The following is a 19,855-nucleotide window of genomic DNA, read 5'->3' as shown; positions in this document are numbered from 1 at the left end:
ACTTCTTCACCTCCCTTGAGTGCCGGCTGGAAATACAAGCACAATTCAATTACTAATCTCCTATTGACTTTGCTCTGCAGACTGGGTTTCCAACTGGGGTTTCCAACCACCAGTTGCTGTCAGTTTGATTAATGCAGACAATGCGGCGAGATATTCTTTTTCTAATGTTTTTGTTGCTGGTTGCCCTTTGCCCCCCCAGCTTTAGCACTTCTGCACTCGCTGTTGATTTGCATATTCATAAGTTTGAGCTCTGCACCTGCTGCCACCCACAGATGAAGCTGAGCAGATTAGCGGTGCGTGACGCCCAAATTTTCTACAGTCGATTTGGACTGACTTTTACTGTGGTAATCATTGAAATTGACTCCTGGAAAGCTAAGAATTAACCACTGGAACCTGCTGTATTGTCAGCACTCAAGGGACTAATAAAGACTTCTGAACATGTTGCAGGCCGTGAATCCTTCTGCAAATACTTTTTGTCAAACGCCCAACAATGAAAACCTTAAAATTAGCGTTGAAAATAACCTTTTTATTCGGGTTACTCTCTTGTCTCTTGTACTTCCATGGAGATATCCACGCCTACATTTGCTCTAGAGATTGTTCCACGGCAGCTGGATCAATATATTCCTTGATTCCAAAATCAATGCCGTTAAAACACCCGTACGCAAAAACACCTGTACACACTGCGATGTCTGCAAAGCCTGCACTCTGACAAGCAGCCAACAAGCAGACAACTAGTCAGACAAGCTAGCGCCTCTTTTTTTTTTCTCAAAACTCGTCGGCTCTCCGGTAGTTCTGTGACCTTCACTCTCTTGATCGGCACACCCCCGCTGCTCTTCCATGACAACTTCATCCGTCTGTATAAGTCGTCAAGTGTTTCTCTCTCTGCTACATAACCGTTGTGCACTAAAGACTCAAATCGATGATGTCATTAGGTGACACGTCTTAGAATTGATTCTCCCACAATTAATTAATGATTGACCGTGTGGGCTCGTTCTACTTTAAAATCAAACGCGTAACTCACAGATATGAATCAGAAGATGCACGTTCCCCAGTAAAATCACCATACCTGCTATCGTACCCTCCAGCAGCTCTTCCATTATTCACTGTCTATAGCCCAATCTGCTGGTTGATTCATGCGTTGTGCTCTCCGGTGACGCTGCCATTACCACAGAGGCGTAGTCGAACCGAACACAGATTTACTGACAGTAAAAGCACGGCTGGATTGATCGAGGCAGGCGTCGCCCCCACTGACGGATGAGGGATGCTCATGTGAATGTGGACTCTTTTCAGGAGGCTAATCCGACATTGTGTGCTGTCAGCTATGAGAAAACTCCTCAGAACTGAGCTTCATATCAGTGGTTTTGATCACAAGAGTTGGCAAACGATTTACAGAACAAGTTTTTCTTATGCATATGATCTGCACTGTACCCAACAGCACTGCCTCCTACTACAATGGATGACAAGGAGCAACATACAATGGGATACTGAATAAAATGTTATAGGAATCTCTCTGGAGTGGGAAAAGTACTGCTGCGATGTGTTTTTGGATCCTGGTTTCTCTTGTTTCCTAAACTTAAGGCTCACGTCTGATTTCTGTAATGTAATAGAAATGTAAGGACTCCACTATAACTTGGCTAAACTCACTTCAAATGTTAGAATTTTTTGGAACCCAGAACGACCAAACAAGTGTGAAAGAACCAGCAGCGACAAAGGCTGACAGTTGCATCACCTCTGGTCACTTTTCTCTCAGCTGTAAAAGCTCGCTGTCGCTGTTTGTTCTGCGCCTGCGTGGGAGGAGACAAGTTTGCATACCACCAGGTGGAGGTGGTCTGTACCCATCATCCAAAGGGAAATTGGAAGACTCAGGTCTGTGGAAATACAAACTGTAGTTACACTAAAGCAGCATATGTCAACACCACTGTTTCAATCAATGTCGCAGATAGCTCTGGCGAACATGGCAAAAATAAGTCAAACGAAGCCAAGGAGGTGAAGTAATGGATACTACAGCAACAAGGTCGAGGGACTTTCCCTTTTATTTTCTGTTTCACTTCTTGTGCACTGATTTGCTCGGCTGAACAGCCAATCACAATTACTGCCCTTATCAACAGGCTCCGCTGCTGAAACAGAACGCCCAGTCGACTGACCTTCTGCCTGGTGTGTCGGGGTCCTCGGACACCAGGCTTACATGCAGTTACTCAAGTCTTATGGTATTATTATTTACCACTATATAAAAGGTCCAATATGTTAGAATTCCCAACTCGTCAAGTACTGACACTTTAAGATGGCGGCCAACCCGACCTACAATCCTAAAGCATCAGTTTTTGACAAGTTGGCAATGAGATCCAAAAATCCACATTCTTAAAAATGAGACCTTTTAAATCCTTTTATATAATTAGTGTATCAATTTGTACTAGTTTTAAATGTTCTTACTCTGTACTGTGTTGTTAGAGAGTGTATTTAGGATGCCTTGAAAGAAACTCTGAAGGGAGACTTGCATCGAGAAGTTATCCTCAAGTTGATGAAATAAAGCCCGTGTTGGGCAGCCGGACAGCATCCATAAATATCTCATAATAAGCCAGCGGGCCTGCATCTCATTAGGGAGGTGATGTGTCTATTGGGAGCCTGAAGGACTTGAGCTCAGAGATGTCCTGGCAGAAAGTTCAGACTGAGTCAGACGGCCTCTGTAAGGAAGACTGATCACCTGCTCTGCAGGACTTTAACTGAACAGGCAGATGCACGGTCTTTTCCTCCATCCAGGACTGCTTCCAAGACAGCACCAAATCCAAACATATCGATCGACAGGGTTACATGGCCTGTATAGTCCTAAATCTGTAAACGGACCATCACTCACTGTACGGGGCTTGGCTGCGGCGGTGGCACTGACTGACACGTATTTTCTTGTGTTGTTTTTGAGCAGGAATCCACAATGAAGTTCAGGCAATTCATTTGGTCAGCAGTGGAAAAAAAAAAACTACTCAAAGACTGTGAAGCCACACAAAGTGTAATTAAAACAGGACAGAACTGCATCCCTCACACAATGAGTGTATTGTGACCATGACTTGACTTGCAAAATGATTGAATTAATTTCTTTTGACACAAAACAGTAAGCACACAGAGCCGGCTTTACCAAGAATATTAACCAAACTGAAAGGAAGCCATTGTTGTGGTTGCTTAGTGATTCATTGCTGTTTAATAAAGCAGCATGAAACCAGCTGATGTGTCTCTTGTATATATGTATCATTTAGAGGGTTCTTTTTGTAATAAAGACAAATGATGGTGGCATTTGTACGCTCTTTTAGTGTCTTAAAATTAATCAGTTCATTACTCAGGACTGCATGGGCTCCCATTACTGAATATGTATCACTTCTTTTAATGTACTAAAGTGATATGGCACCTTTATAAAACCACTTTAAAGGCAAGAGTGTGTCCGGATGATGCATTGAGGACTTCTTTTAGCTCGCGTGTTTGTTAAAAAGCAGACAACAAGCGTGTGGTCACATTTACTAAATCAGCTCTCCCTCAGGGACGAGCCGTAAAGTTGCACCTTCCTTTATTTTCTTATTCAATTTAAAATTTCACACCGTTCGCAATAAATGTCTTCCGAGAGTAATGTTCTTTAAAGTGTTTGTACATTATACATTCTAATGAATTCATTTGGCATAAATACTTGTCTGAAATTAATTTCACAGACGCTGTTGTGGAGAGAGGAAGAATACATTGTTGTAAGTACTATTATCTTTAATGAATTGAGGTATCTTGCTCTCTCAGCTTGCCACCGGGCCTGTTTTAAAGAGAGGACCACGTTCGCACAGCGTGTTGTTTGTGTCTCAAGTCACATATGCGCTAATATGTAACATCAATTATTGGATTTAAGCCTCACACGAGAAGATAAATTCTAATCCGCTCAAAATCAGCAGGTGTAGAACTTGATTATTACGGGAAAAAAAAACGTTCTTCCTTCTTTTGCTTTTAATATTTATAGATTATACAACGCACGGCGCTCATTTGCATCCAAAGCGAACAGACTATATATTGGAGGTCGTGCCCATCTCCGCGAGATCAGAGTAAATGTTTGACTGTCGAGTGTGGAAAATTAATTAATATTTCTTAAAGGGCTCTACGATTGTCTCGCGGTAAAATATTCAACGATAATGAAGGATGTATTGACGGTGTGTGAGACGCAGTGTGCGTCATGTGGCCTCATTTAAACACTGGTAAACAATTCAAATGGGCCGATGTGCTTCAAATGTATTCCTCTCCAAACATTCTCAATGCAAATCTAAGTGCATGCGATCGTGTATGTTCGAGCGGTTCATGTTTATGTGCGCGCCTCTTTGTTTAAAACCAGAAGGAATGATTTGCTTTGGCCTTCTTGGAACACACCGAGTGGGATTCAGATTGACTGGGTGGCATTGTCGTCCTTAACATTTCATTATCGTCACCGTGGAGGCTCACGACTGAGTTTTCCACTGGAACACACGGGCGAGTACAAATGGGTGACACACTGGACGTACTATTTATTTCAAATAATAACAGCATTCATCGTCCACACACACATCGCCTGCGTAGGTCTCGCATGTGTTTCCTTGCGCCTGTCTTTCAAATAAGAATAGCGAGTATGCTTAAATTAATCTATTCATGTACACAAGAAAAGGAAGCAGGCAGTTTTGTGCCCACTGTCGCTGCTTTCACATGTGTTTCCATTAAAGGAGCTTTCAGCTGTGGAGACAGTTTAACATGCAAGAGAGTAAAAAGGAAAAAAATTATGTTTTTTTTTGCTTTGGCTGGGATAAATACCACATGAACACATGTTATGTTTTGGCCTCAACTCCCGTAATACATCAGAGCTTCTCATAGGCAGTGGACTTGCCCAATAATTTGACTTGGAATAATAACAATTATTAAAAAAAATGGCGTGGTGTAAATGAGAGGTGAAGATGTGAAAAGTTGAGCGATCTCGGGGCCTCACTCCAGCGCTCTGTATTCACGACGCAGCGCTGGCCATCCCAAAATAAATGTCAGGCCAGTGTGAGGAATTCTTAAGTCCTGTCACATATTGATCTCTGTCTAATAGAGTTTTAAACAGGGATCCGCGGCTTCAGGCGATGCCCTTGCTATCAGGCGTGTTCCCTTTTGTGCTGAGGACATCAAACGTTCACATCATGCCGTTTTTGATGTAATAGCGGGTACTTCCTCGCAGTGACAATTCTTGCAGACTCTCACCTGTTGGTAGCAGTTGTGGCTGTAAGATTATTCTGGTGAGAGGTTCAACTTATTCGGACGACACAGTAAAACATGTACACATTTCAGGTCATATTTGCAGTTCCGGACGGATGTTGACTCAAGGCTGACTCGACTGTTTAGGACCGTAATGGATGGATGTGGTCTGGCAGCTGATTTGAGTCATCCATCCGTTTTGTGTGCATTCTACTATGTGATTGTTTGTGTAATATCTTCCTCCAGGGGCAGGGTGACACTATCAAACATCTGCTAATCTGAGTGCGGCCATGAAATGAAGCCGTGTGAAGTATTGTCAACAATTACAACCCCCCCTCCCGCCCCCTCCTCCCGCTTCTTCCTCCGAGCAGCCTACCATACAAGCACAGACATGGAGGACTTCACCGCCTTTAAATCAAAGCAAGGTCTGGAAAATTGTGCATCTTCTTTTATATAGAGCAGCAACATTACCGATGCCAAGTGGACCGTCCCTGACTGTACACTGTAAATCTCTCCCGTTATTACTTTCTGTAATCAGTCTGTCATTGCAGCTCTTTTGTGATTGTATTTCCACAGAAACCTCCCCGGTGGACTTCTAACCTTTTAGTGGTCTTTTAATATGCCAGCTCTGCCCTAACTCCTGGCAAGCTGAGTGACAGGCCTGTTTCCACTGGTGAGACTTTATAATTTGACGAAGAAAATGCCCCTCTCCTCCAGAACCAAATCCTCCAACATTTTCTCTCTGTCACATACTGTAAAGCCTTCTACTGAAATGTAAAGAAATGCAGGGATTGTATTATTCGCCAGTCTCAGGACTCACAGACCAGAAATCCAGGGTTGTACAGGGTGAAGAAGACAGGACAGCCTGTGTTGGATTTCTGTTGTTAATAGTCAGATGTGAAAGGTGTCACTCGAAATGGCGGAACTTCAGAAAACCATTTCCCAGGTCTTCAGCTTTTTTGCCTCTTTTAGCTCAAGTTTCGTTTTTTCCGCGTGGCTCAGTAATGCAACTTTGATATGCCTCGTCGAGAGCTGATGTTTATTAGCTAGAGAAGCTAAATGAAGTGACTGATCGGCAATAATAGATAAGCTTGTGTGAAAGAACAGTTTTAAATATCCAGCAGCTGAGGAGCTTCATTTTTCTCAAGTGTTGGTGGAGAAAAACCCATGAAAAGAGAGATGAATATCTGACTTCTGATTCGATTATTTGTTAATACTTTGTATTCACATATCGACTGCAGTACTATGTTTAGTTTGAGCTAATAAATTAATGTTATTGTGGTGTATTTATGATTGCACTGATTAGCCCTCTCCTGTAGTGTTTTACTGTTAAATGTTGTGGGATAGTGTAATCATCCTGTGTGTTACCCACTCACTGCCACAGGTTAAATCTTACTCATCAGCACTCATACATGAATGCACCTATGCAAAATTATACTATCAGTATATTTCAATATATACATTCAGCCAAGGACAACAAAGAAATATACATTTTTACTGTTGCAGTGTTTTTTTGATTGCTCTTCCTGCAAGATAAAAATAGACTGGAAAACATCATCATACCAGCGTTCTACCAGTTTTAATGTCTGTGATAGATGAAGTCTTACACTTCTATCCTTGCATTTCCAAAGACACATACGGTGGCAGGAGTGTTAGAGTATATTATACATTGGATACTCTTTTGCATATTCATAATGCTTCACATTCATATCATGAAGTCTTAAGTGTATGCTCACAGATACCCCAAATACAGGTATTAAGCAAGAATTCAGCTTCACTAAAGATGTAAATGTCGTGTCAGCCGTTTGCATGGCACACACACACACGCGCGCGCACACACACACACACACACACACACACACACACACACACACACACACACACACACACACACACACACACACACACACACACTGTTTCGCAAATCCTCCAGCCTTTCCTCTCATTCAAACTGCTGTGCTTGCCAGGACATGATTAGTTTTAGAAGTGAAAGTTCTCTCATTAGAGCGGTTTTCATGGTCATGTGGCGTCTGTGAAACGCTCAACATACAGGCTGGAGGTTCAGCATAGAAACTGGTGGAGCTCTATATGTCGCTCCTATAGACCATTTTCTTTCTCAGTGGGTGACCTGCCTCCCAAACTGCAGTATGAGCCGGCAGATGCCACAGAGTTTCTTACTCCTGTCACGATTTACAGTACACAACATATTTCCCTTCACATTATTTCCAAGCACAAAATGCCGCTTGCATTGTTCGAAAGATGCCACCTAAGAATACTTTCCTTTTAAAGCAATCTCTGACTGTCTTCACTTCACTTTGCAGGAGCAGCTTTTTCAGACAGAAAAAAAGAAAAAAAAAAATCCATCCTTCACTGTAAAAAGTGTTTAAGGGTGGATTAAAGGGTGGATTAAAGTGTTTAATAGAGCTACCGGTGGTGTACCTTGAATATTCTTGGCCCCATTTTTCAGGGGATATGCAGCATTTTTAAAATTCTCACAGATAAGGAGCCAGAAATAGATGAGGTGACATGATTTAGTGATGTGTACCGAACAGTTATGAAATACAGTTATTTATGGGAAAAAATGTTCACCTTAAAACTCCGACGATGGATGTGTCGTGTGGTGTCAGCCCGTTAGAATCACAGAGCGAAGCAGTCTTTATGTTTAGCACCAACATGAAATAGTAATTCGAACAGGAATGAATCGTAGAATAAGGAGGGATATCAGTTTCTTAAACAGCGGTGACCTTGAGGGCTCCCGTGTGATGCAGACATTGACCTTATTCACAGGGCGGCCATTTTCCTCTGCCATCTTGGTCAGCCTGGGAGGCTTTGATGTCTTGCGGCTTTGATCGGGGTTGCAAGTCATGATAAACTTCTGTTAACATTTCACGTTGATGAAGGTTCTCTGTCATCCAGGTCATGGTAGATTTAGGTGCTATATCGTGGGCAACTGGACTTGAATTCAGTTTCTTGAAGACGTTGCACCTCTCACATCCAAGAACCGCAGAAGCAACTTCATGAACCTGAAACAAGTCCAGTAGTCTACCACACAGCACCTAGATTGTTAACATTTCAGCTTCACGTCTCGGATACATTCATTTAAGGCAGAAACACAGTGGATCTTGGCTAATCATGCGGTAACGTTAGCTAGGTAGTGGTTGGATGCTTTTGTTGGCTAATGGGTTATCAATGCATGTATGTAGTTTTACCTCAAATTACGTCCTGACAGTCCTTCAGATTGTCACTATCCATCATCTTTTCAGTTGCGGATCGATCAGGAAGCGGTGAAATGATCCCGACTGGTCAGATCTCTCCATTTATACAACTTACAACCATGAACACAGCAGCACAGTGTCATCCAGCATTCGAGCTTCCACACCCTCTACAATCAAATTAAAACACTTCATCACAATTAACTTGTGAATGCGGTGATTATCACCAGCTGATGATACTGTACGAGTTACATGCCCTGTGCACCTTCTCCTCTGCAGATGTGTGCCATTTGCAACCACTGAGCGTTCATACATTACCTGTCATATTTGCATTTTTATGGAGGGCAGCTGCAATATTTATTTATTTTTTTTCCCCCCAGATATTTTGGCTGCTGTGGGTTGTATTTTCCGGATAGAGAAAGGGGGAAGTGGAAAAGAGGTGAAATAAAAAAGATAAGAAGGAGGATCTGCACGGAAACAACAGCGCTTAATAAAAGAAACAATTGTGAGGTTTGTTTCCTCATTTGCAGTGAGCTGCACGCGCTTGCTTCATCGTAATACACGAGTGAGACACTTAGTGGAGAGTTTAACGGAACGTCCCAGCCATTTTTTATCTCCCCGGGAAAAATTTGCAAACATCCTGCCCTTTGTAGTCCAAACACATTTTCCGTACCTCTTTCAAAGTTTTCCCTTTTTTTTTTTTTCCTTTCACATATTTAATTTTACTGTCAATCTCCTCCACTTTGCCTTGCCACTCCTTACAACTCACCACAAAGCTTATCTTCCCTCTCCTCTCCCTCAAAGCGCCTTCTATATCATCCTGCCCTTATTCTTTCTCTTCCCTTTTTTTCACTGCAGGTCCACAGAGTTGCTTCACTTCCCTTTCTTCCGTCATTCCCCCCACTTCAGCTCTTCACTCAATCCTGGAGATTGGAGTCCCCTCCTCTTGATCTCGCCGTTCCCCCCCCACTCTGTCCCCCCCCCCTGTCCTCTCCGGTCTCTTTGCAGGCCCTCCTTCAGCGGCTCTGTCTGGTGTGTCAGCCTGTGAAGCTTCTGCGCTACAGTACATCCTGTTGATAGGAAGCATCCTGTGCATCATCACTCCCAGCTGCCTGTGGGTTCAGCTGGCTCAGTCTGGCCCATCTGTGTGATCTTCTGCCAGATAACTGGGGTTTGGCTCTGCGTGATCCGTCCCTCTCCAAAGCGTTTGCCAGGAGAAAGAGGTAGGGAGGCTGGAGAAAGAAAGGTGCAGGCTGGACAGCGAGCTCTGCATTGAGTGCCCGGCCCGAGGGGGCTCTGCGGTGCTCATCCCGGCTCTCCTGGGATACCATACATTGCTCTTGTATAACAAAGGACATGGGAGCCCTATGTTTATTGAAGGATGTGTAAGGATGAGCTCCAGGTGTGACGGTGACGCAAGTATCTAATCCTGGTTGACATTTAAATGCCATGGCTACCATTGATATATGGTTTGAAGAGCCTGTGGGACATTGCTCCTATTCCAAATGTCTGCGATATATTTCGAAGCAAAATCTAATAAAAGAAACGCGGACTAAGCAGTGGGATCTACATTTTTGTCTTGCATGGTCTGACTCTCCATTGTGATTAGAAGCGACGGTGTGAATGTGGCTCAGAGGACCTCGTTGAAGGTCAGAGCTGAGAATCGCTCAGAAGATGTGTTCCAGGTGGAGGTGCCGCCGTATCGCAGCCGCATCCACGTTTGAGGCGTGAGCTTTTATTCTTGAAATAGCGACATCAGGGAGACAAACAGCTCCGACACATTTATGTGCTTAGACACTGTATGTGAAAATGTACATGTCCTCATAAAAACGGACATTTTCACTGAGTAAACAACAAAATATCATTTATTGCTTCCTACAGAAGTGGCTCCCTGTCGTGCCTTCCAGAGCCTATATGTAGTTATAATTAAAGATATATATTTTGTAACATTCCATTTAAAATGTCTTAAGGCAGAATCAGACCCGGGATTAATTAGACCAGATCCGAAATGCAGTTGACCTGAACAGCGAGTCAGCAAACACTGCAGCAGCAGCATGTATGCGTGATCAATTAACAAGGTGTAAAGTCATAGAAGCTATTTCCAAAAATATTGAATTTACCTCTAGTTTAACTGAATTGATTGAAAGTTATATTTTTATCTGCTGCACAGAAAATCAAACATTATGAGACCAACAGAGTGAAGAATTAAAGATGACAGCCATCTTCTAACCATCTAATCTGTTCATTGAATTCCAAGAAGAAATCATGTTGGAAGAAGTCGTTTACTTAAAAGCAATTTTGAATTCACTGACCTTCACTTGAGTGTTTCCATGTTCCATGTTTCCACTGAGACCTGATCAGACGGAGTATAATCTGGAGAGGGTCCGATTCAAGTCCTGAATCAGACTAAGTACTTTCAGATCAGAGAGTCGAGGGACTTTGTTTATATTTTCTCTGTAAAATCACGTCCAAATTAAGTCGATTCTCCAGGAAACTTTCAACAAAATCTTGTGCTACCGGTTATGAAAAGTATATTAAACATACGTTTGCAAGTCGGGAGTGTGAAAGATTTGCAATTTGTTGACCAGACTTCAATCCGCAGAGGTCCACAGTCCAATAACATAATCCTACCTCAGCATTTTCCTACGATAGAAAAGAGTCTGCAGCAGTCAACGATAGATCGCTGCCATCATTTTTGTTATGATCTCAACTAATACTACGAAAAACACAAAACTGATTGATTCTCAGTAAAACGTAATAAAGTCTCTGCTCGTGTCTTTCAATGATCCGACTTTTTATTTCATTATTCGCGGCTGATGCGCGTCTGAAAGCACGGTGAGCCAACAAAAGACGCGATGGTTCAGAAAACAAATTAAGAATATCTGGCCTATTAGTGTGAGGACTTAACGTAGAATTATAAACGAGAGAAGTTTTGCTTGTGATGATCCAGACAGCATATTCCAGAGGTCACCCATCGTGATCCTTAAGAGGATTTTAATTAAGCTGCATTAGCTCTACCGCACCAGAAATGATTGGGTCAAGAGTCTTTGATGTTTATGGTTAATGATCATGTGGGAAGCACACTTACTATAAGACTCTCCCTCAGGGGAAGTATTCACTGGTAAGCTTTTCACAATCGCCATGAGCTGCTCTAATTTTCTAAATGAAGCTTTGGAAAAGGAGGAAAAAAGAAAAACATCCAATAGGTTTTTTTCGCTCACTTTTGTGTCTGGCGCTTTCCTCACCATTGCGTTTTAATGGCTTCTACAACTTTGTACAAGATGTCACAATTTAATGGAACACGTTTGATGTCATGTAAGGGGGGTTTGGAGCCGGACTTTAATAAGGCTGTTAAGTGGTAATGAGACTGAACATTGCTCTGTGAGGCCATGATGACTGCTTAAACGCCGCGGTTGTGAAGGCCCCCTGTTCCCCAAGGGCGGAGACACCCAATGTTAACTGGATTACACTTTCACTTCTTCTTTGAAATAAATATAATCCTCTACAGCGGCTGCTTAATGGCCTTGTCTTTTTTTTTTTTTTTTTTTTTAACTTTTTACTTTCTCTTTTATACTCTTCCTTTTACTCTCACCTCAGTGTGGATGGAGGTAACAATAGAGGGAAACATGTTAGGGGCTTCAACTGAGAAATTAATTCACTCTTCAGTCCCTTCTGGGATTTTAGAGAAATGCTCTAAACATGCGAAGTGCAGCATTTTTCCTAATCTTACAGGTATTGATTACCACTCAAGACACAGTAGCTTCAAAGTAGTTTTATGATGAGTTTAGTGTCAGTTTAGACAAAGCATCACCCCGAAAGTCTCGTGATTTATACCGTGACAGGTCTTTCAGGATGTGAGGTGAACCTGTTACAGAAGCTGCTGTTATACAGAGACCAGATGGTACAGCTGTGAACGCAAATTAATTACAGACCGGCCGTGGTAGCTGTCGAGCCTCCTGCATTACGTCTGCCTCCCTTGACCAACCCAACTTTAATTATATCCCCTTTCCCTTTGTGTCTTGGAAAAGTGAACCCTGTGTAAAAAAGCCCAGACAGAATAGTTGGAGAGCTTAAAACGTTGTGTGCTGGTTGATTGTCCACCGAGGCACAAATTGCCGCCCTCAGTGTATTCTCAACAAACCCCAGGGCTTTGAAGAGATGAAAGAAAATAACTGAAGCCATCAGTTTAGTTCCACAGATGATAGTCCGGATTCACATTGACAGATGCAAACTCTTTGCCCTGAAATGAACTTTTGCAAAGACTCATACTTAAACATTAACATGGGCACTCCAAAGAAGAAATAAGTTCAAGCTGCAACTTTTCATTTGTTTTGGTTGAATTTGTATTTTTCTCTCTTGTCACAATGTTGTGCTTTCACTCTGGTTAGGTGTAAGCACAGGAAACACTTGGTTATAGTGAGGAAAACATCATTGTTTGGCTTAAAATACATCTTTTGGTAACCGCAAACTGTTCTGTACATGTTTTGTACATGAGCCCTCCTGGTTCTGTCACCACAAACGGACTTTGGTTGCCACAAACACGGATACGTCTCCTCAAAGATATCCAGTGGTGTCACGCTTACCTACGCCAACATGCAGACTCAAACTGCAGATGCCTGTTAAGTAGCCCCTGCGCCTGTAACACATGAAAGAATGCAGCACTGACAGATGAACAGGCAGCTGTTCGGTTAGTTTCAGCTGATCGCCCTGTAAGTAGATCCCTACGCAGTTAGCAGAAAATAGCTGATCCAGGGTCAGGGTTATTTCATGTTCAATTTGGTCTGGACTTGGAAACGAGCCATTAACATTATTCATGCAAAATTTGTCAGCTCATGTTTTCATACTTGGGGAGATGGGTTAAAAATCTTCATCATTCAAAGTTTTCTTCCTGAAAAATCAGAAACTACAGTCAGAACAGAATGTTTTTAAATTACTTTCTGGGTTAATTATCCAGATTAATGATCTTGTAGACAAAGTGATGGTTAAACCCAACGCTACATGTAACAGTTTTTTAGTACGTTATGATATTATTGACTGCTTGGTTAGGTTTAGGCACAAAAAATACTTTTAATTGGGTTAGAATAGCTACTTTCAGTCCCTTAACATGCTCACTTATGTTGATGATGCACCTTTGTTGTTTATGTACCTTAACTTACCTGTGTAGTATAACTTAAAATTCTTCTTTCCCATGTGTGACCCATCCTTCCACCCAAACCAACCCCGCGCTGCATGAAGTGATGCTGGTGGGGTGATTCCAACACCAAACTCAGAAGTGTTTGGCCTCTGACCAGGCTGCTGTATTTGACCTGTTGGGAGTGAGAACGAGCTGGCCGGTAATCTGCTGTGGTCGACTGGCAAGTCTAAAATATTAAGAAATATAAAAATAAACTGGAGGTGATCCACAACACCCCGTCTGAGTCGAGGGCAGGCAATCTCACAACATGGTTTGCCTCCATTTTTTTTCTTCTTTTTGCTATTGTTTGCAAGCGTTCACTCACCTGTCTTACGAGCCAACCATCTGCACTGGGGCTATTTTTTTTCTCACTGCCGTATTATTATTACATTTTCCCTCTCCCTCCTGATTGATAGCATCCCCCTAGACACAGAAAAACAAATATAACAAGAACAATCTTATGTTGCCCTCTCTGCACCTACAGGCAAAAGCTGCTCTGAGGCCTGACCGCATTATTCCTGCTGTTTTAAACAAAAGCCAGCGTGGCACGTAGCGAGGGGCAGCGGGGGTAACTGATGCGAAAGACACGCGCCGGCGGTAGAATGGATATTTAAGAGCAAATCATTTGTCACGAGACGTACAAATGACACGCACATTTAACCTTTAAAGCCAAAGAAAATGGAATATGTTATCAAACAACTGGTTTTTACATAACCAAATACAACATCACCGTGCTCCCTGAAGATCACCGGCACTGCCACAGTAATACACATATTATGTTTGACTAAAGGTGAGATGCTTGAGAATGAGGTGAAATCTCAATATATCCTGATGAAATGAAAGTCATCAAACGCCCCCCCCCCCACCCCTTGTGTAAAAATGAAATCAGTTGTCAAATAAATGAACTCATCACAGGGTGCAGTGAAGGAGTGGACACGACATGGCTCCTCAGTACAGTCCCTGGTCCCTCTTGAGGTCCTGATTTAGAGCCTGTTGTTTTTATTCCCATAAATACTTGGATCTGGGGAGGGCGGCGTGTTTTATAGGCGGGCTGCCTCTGTTTCCGCTTACCGGAGTTTACAGGAGGACGGGTGTCATATAAACATGGTAATATACCAGCCTCGCTCATAAGCGTTGGGAAGAAATACTTGAAGCTTTAATTCATTTTATCGCAGTATTCATTTTATCGCTGTCTTTTATCATGAACAGACAGGGGCAATAATCCGCTGTGTAAATGATTGCAGGAATGTGTGGAGTGCAAAAAAAAAAAAAAGATGAAGCGATAAGCAGATGAGGATAAGATGAAGTGGAGGGCCGGGAGAAATTTGGGAGGAATATTAGACACGACCTGCAGCTTTGTGTTGTTAGCTGAATATTTGTGCCAATAGATCCAACGAGTAGAATATGTTACCAAAAATATATATTTCATGATATAACATGGACCAAAATGTCTAGTAGTGTATATTCATATGCAGCTTAAATATGAGGAGCACTTGTGAAGATGATATTTTGAGTAGGTTCGATGAGTTATCAAAGGCAACGCCCTAAATCATGTCATCACAGACCAGCAGCCTGCAAATGGAATCCACGTTTACGAGGTTTTTCCAGTGAGACCATGTGTGACCGACAGCCCACAGGATCACCATGTAAAGTGTTACGACAGGGACTCCCAACCCTACAGGGGTCAGCAGCCCTCAGAGGCTGCAGGATAAATCAGAGAGGTTGTGAGGTGATTAAAGCAGCAATTTGTTTTGTGGCCGCTAGGGGGAAGAACTCGACAGTAAACTGAGAATATGTGTCTGACATACCGTGTCGTGGTTTAGGGTTTTGGTTGACTATCTCCTGTTTTATTTTGTAGATATATCCTCTTTACTTCCCGCTCCCCTGTGTTCCCAGTGTCTTTCCACCTGCACCTCATCCCCTCATTAGTTTAGTTTTTGTGAAAGCCTGTGTTGTTCTCTCGCTCTTTGTTGGTACGTCTGCTTCTGTCCGCTCCCTCGGTCCTTTGTGATCCCCGTGTTTCTGACCGGTTTCTCATGGGCCTCTGATTTATCCTCAGTTTTGTATTTCTCTACAGTTTTTTTTTCCTTGAGCTTTCCTTTTTGTTAGTAACTTGGATTTGGAATTGGATTTCTATTATATGCCCTTGTTGCAAACAGTGGACATTTTAGAACATTTTCTTGCATGTTTTCACATGCGTTAAGCTTGGAGCAACATTAGAATTCATTTGTAGTCGTGTTTCTGGCGATCTGTTCCACCCAGCTTTTACTTTATCCGTCTCTCTTGCAAATAAACTCTTAACCATGTTCAACAGCTAGTTTGCCGATGCACTGTTTGGGTGCTGGCTGGGCTGTATCTTGAAAACAGCAGCCGGCTATTGGTGCAGAAGGAGGCTGATAACTAAAGTCGCCGGCCAGAAAAAACAGAAACAATAAGCTGAAAGATGCTGCTGTAGTACAGCTGAGGGGAAGTGAAGAAATGGCTAATGACTCACGTTATACTCTCACATTCCTGGATTCCTTGATTATGCAAGGTGGGGTACGACGCATCAATATACTTTGTGTCCATGTTGTGCTCGTGGTCCTGCGTGGTCAAATGGTAGTGCGAGTGTGCCCTCAGTCTATTGACATTTTAAAGGGCTCTTTAATACACATATATTGATACACTGATGGCATAGGCTGCGATGTAAAGTGCTGACCTGGCCCATGATATTTCTATATTTCTATATTCCGCCATTCACACACTGATGGAACGGTCATTGGGAGCAATCTGGGGTTCACTGTCTTGTTTGAGGGCCACCACTGACCTTCTGACTGGTGGATGATCCACTCTACCTCCGGAGCCGCGCGCACTCGACAGGACAAACATTACAGTGAAATGTCACTGTGGTTGGATGGTACGCAGCTGGTAAGAAAGGGTCGCAAAGGTTGTGAATAACTGCATTACGCTTACTGAATTAGAATCCTGAAGTATTTCAGTGACGGCTTTTCAATTTTTGATATTAAACTCTCTATTCAAGAGTCGGTTTGCAGAGCTGCATGTATCTGAATATAAAAAAGAGCACACCTGGTCAGAACAACAGCTCATTAAATCACAGTGCGCCTCACAAGCCACCCAAGTCAGCAGCGGGTGCATTCTGGATGGATGTAAAAATATTTAACGCTGCAGTGATGATGTTGTTGTTTTTTTTTTTTTTTTCAATAAAGACGGATGAGCGAGCATCTCATCACTCCCGGTTAGGATGTGAGAAGACGCCACTGTCCAATAAACACAGTCCGAGGGTGTGAATTACATCTGTCCTCATTGTGAGTGTCTCATTAAGCCGCGCTCTCTTGATTGAGGGATACATGGCAGCAAATTATAGGGGAGCACTGTTTGACGAGAATGTAGCGCGCAGGACAAAAAGATAAATAATGCCAGCAACTTGAAGGTGAGGACAATCCATCAGTCCCCGGTGGAAATGAAGGCAGGTTTTTTTTTTTTTTTTTTTTTTCCACCTCACAAGAGGAGTAAAAGACAGTCCCCAGCCCAGACGAATCACACACTCCCCGGTGACACGAGGAATAACTTAAATGTTCAATCACAGCAGAACAATATATAGGCCTTAAGTGAGAGCTTCATAGTCAGCGTAACGATAAGTCTTATACTGTACAGCAGGTGACAGAGCAGAATACGTTGGCTCAGATGCCACTTTAAATGTCAAATACAGTGTCCCCTTTTTAAAGATTAATTTCGGTTTCTTTCAAAGTGAGGAGAGGAAAGAGGAAACCTGACACGTTCCCTTCTCAGTGAAGTTGGTGATAACTAGCTTCACCGGGTGATTTCTTTTTCAAATAAGCTGCGTGTCAAAACTAATGAAAGTGATTCAAGATGCCAGCGTGGCCAAAACTCCTTCAAGACAGAAGTGTCACCCGGAGATGTCGCAGATTTAAATATAGATCATGTTGAATAACGGCACAGAGACCCCATCCAGACAACGAAGTAATTGAAGTGCCGCTCAAGAACACAACAGATGAGTACATGGTGTGTGTGTTTTTTTTTAAATGACATGCAGCTTCCCCAGAGTTCATTAGTGCAGCTGTATTAGGAGGGCGGCAAACGGACCCACACATCAGAGGCGTTCAAAGACAACAGACTGCACTTAAGCCCGTTCAGCTGCTCAGCGGGAGGCGTAAAGGAAGCTGCGCTCTGTGCGGTCAAACAACAACATCAGGCACAAAGGCCTGCTCGTTGAGAGCGCGTTTTGATTTCCCGCTCCCGTCGTCCCGAGTATTCTCCCTCTCGTTCCGTGTTTTGTTGCGTCGTCGGATGTTCCATCAAAAAGTCATTATTCGGAGATATTATCTGACGTCGCACAAACACACAACCCAATTAGTGGAGGCAGTTCTGGGATCGTTTGTCAGCCCCCCCTTCCTTTTTCTTTTCTTTTTAATTCTCTCTAAAAGGAATGTTAGAGACTACTAGCCAAATAACCTTTTGGAGACCCTGCAGGGAGAATAATGTAGTCAATATCCAATGGAACATTGCTTGTGAATGCGAGATAATGAGTATTTGGAGGTTCTCTTGTGTGCTCATTTACATTGTGTTCATTTGAAAGCCTGTGGTTCAAAGTGAGAAGATAGGCACGCTAGCTTTGTAATGGGCAGTCGCCATGCTCCTACACTGTGATTGATCCTCATCGGAAGCCACATGAAAATTACAGTAATGAGCCGAGTGATCTGAATGTTAATTGGATTCCAGCTGGTGAACCTGCTTACCTGACAATTCCTCTTGGAGTTTGGACAGCAGGGCGGGATGTTCACTTCACTATCTTAAGTCTGCAGACTGACACACACCTGATGTTTCAGAGAGAATCCTACTGGAAATGCACAGCCTGCACACTGTCGTACAATGTTACCTGCCGGATGATAAAGTCACGTTAGAGAAACGTCAGACAGCTTCACTACTTCACTCATGCGAAAATCTGAAATTAAACTACAGTGAAAGGTAAGAAAAAAAGTCAGTCTAACCATTATAACCATTTAGACTAACAGGAAGAGAGCCAAAGTCAAACAGATTTGACTCATTTCATGCTTGACTGCTGAGCCCGAGCTCCCACTTTCAAAATAAATGAGAGAAATACATATTTGAAAAAAAAAAAAAACATGATGTAAGGCCTCTAAAATCTGTCAGGCAGTACTGTAAATCCATTAGCTCTCCCACGAGGGAGACATCCACTGACAGTCTCCTCTTCCTCCTCGCCCTGATAGATGCCACAATTACACATTTAGCGACAAGTCAGATCACATTTGATCAAGCTGCTCTTTGCTGTCAATTTTTTAGGCCCTGTCAGTCATTTGAATAATGTTGAGGGAGTTGATGTTGTGATAGGACGTGCCGCTCACTTTCACGCTGTTGCAGTGTGTGCATGAATCATTTCCAGGGTGAAGAATTATGACTTTTGTTTTTGTTTTTTCTTACCATTGTTTTACTATTGCGTTGAAGACAACGTGTTTGGAAAGAGATCACGGGATCACATTTCTGTTCCAGTGCTCAGTGGAGTTCATTGTGAAGTCGCATGGAGTCTACAGAGTTTTAGCTCAACATCAATAATTAATATTACACTTGCTGTGCCATTTGGCTGCTTTGATTTACTCTTTTATTCCTCTTTTTTTTTTTTCTTTACCAGTCTGCATGGTATAGGATGCAAAAAGGCACGATTCAACATAAACATTAGCTGTGAGAGTTAATCAGACTAGTGTCCAACATGTTCCCCCCTCTTCTCCATCCTCTGTTCCCAAACTCACTGGAATAAAGATCTATCTCAATCACCCGCTGAAACACACACAGGGACACGGCAAATGTCAGCAGTGAGTGTATTAATTACATTCCCACAATCAATAGAACACATTAAGTGAAGTCCAATACAGTATTTTTGACCCTTCCAGACCCTTACGAAGATAATCCACTTTCAAGGGGCCAAACATCCAAAAAAAAAAACCCCAAAAAACCCACTCCAGCAGTGCCTTCCCATCGTTCTCTCTCTTTATTCTCTGTGAGGCTCCAAGTTTACTGCAACTAAACAGTTTGACCTGTCCAGCAGGGGTCACTGTGGTCTTTAGAGAAGTCCTGCAAATCACATCCTCTAAGCTGCTGCACTTCCTCTGCTCTCAGATGACACACACAAACACACACACACACACACACACACACACACTCGCCCTCAGTGTGGCATTACGAGATGCCCCATATGAAATTACTCATAATCCAAAAA

At 42.7% G+C, this 19,855-nt stretch overlaps 1 long non-coding RNA gene across 5 annotated transcripts in view; it reads left to right on the top strand.

Annotated features, from left to right (window-relative positions):
• LOC119024613 overlaps positions 1–19,855 on the top strand; it is a 74,344-nt gene that overhangs the window by 29,659 nt on the left and 24,830 nt on the right. The window contains exons 3-6 of one of the 5 annotated variants that reach the window (XR_005076523.1): positions 3,690–3,722; positions 5,464–5,642; positions 5,794–5,890; positions 9,288–9,988. The exons of 1 other annotated variant lie outside the window; for it this stretch is intronic. This is a non-coding gene — a long non-coding RNA (uncharacterized LOC119024613). Of the gene's footprint in view, positions 1–3,689; positions 3,723–5,463; positions 5,643–5,793; positions 6,471–9,287; positions 9,989–19,855 lie in introns of those variants that run through there. 3 more of the 5 variants (XR_005076525.1, XR_005076522.1, XR_005076524.1) reach the window with 3 other exon arrangements.

Source organism: Acanthopagrus latus, chromosome 8 (assembly GCF_904848185.1).
Source record: "Acanthopagrus latus isolate v.2019 chromosome 8, fAcaLat1.1, whole genome shotgun sequence".
In the NCBI taxonomy this organism is placed as follows: domain Eukaryota; kingdom Metazoa; phylum Chordata; class Actinopteri; order Spariformes; family Sparidae; genus Acanthopagrus; species Acanthopagrus latus.
The sequence above is the reverse complement of the archived record's forward strand: the minus strand, read 5'-3'. Positions and strand labels throughout refer to the sequence as shown.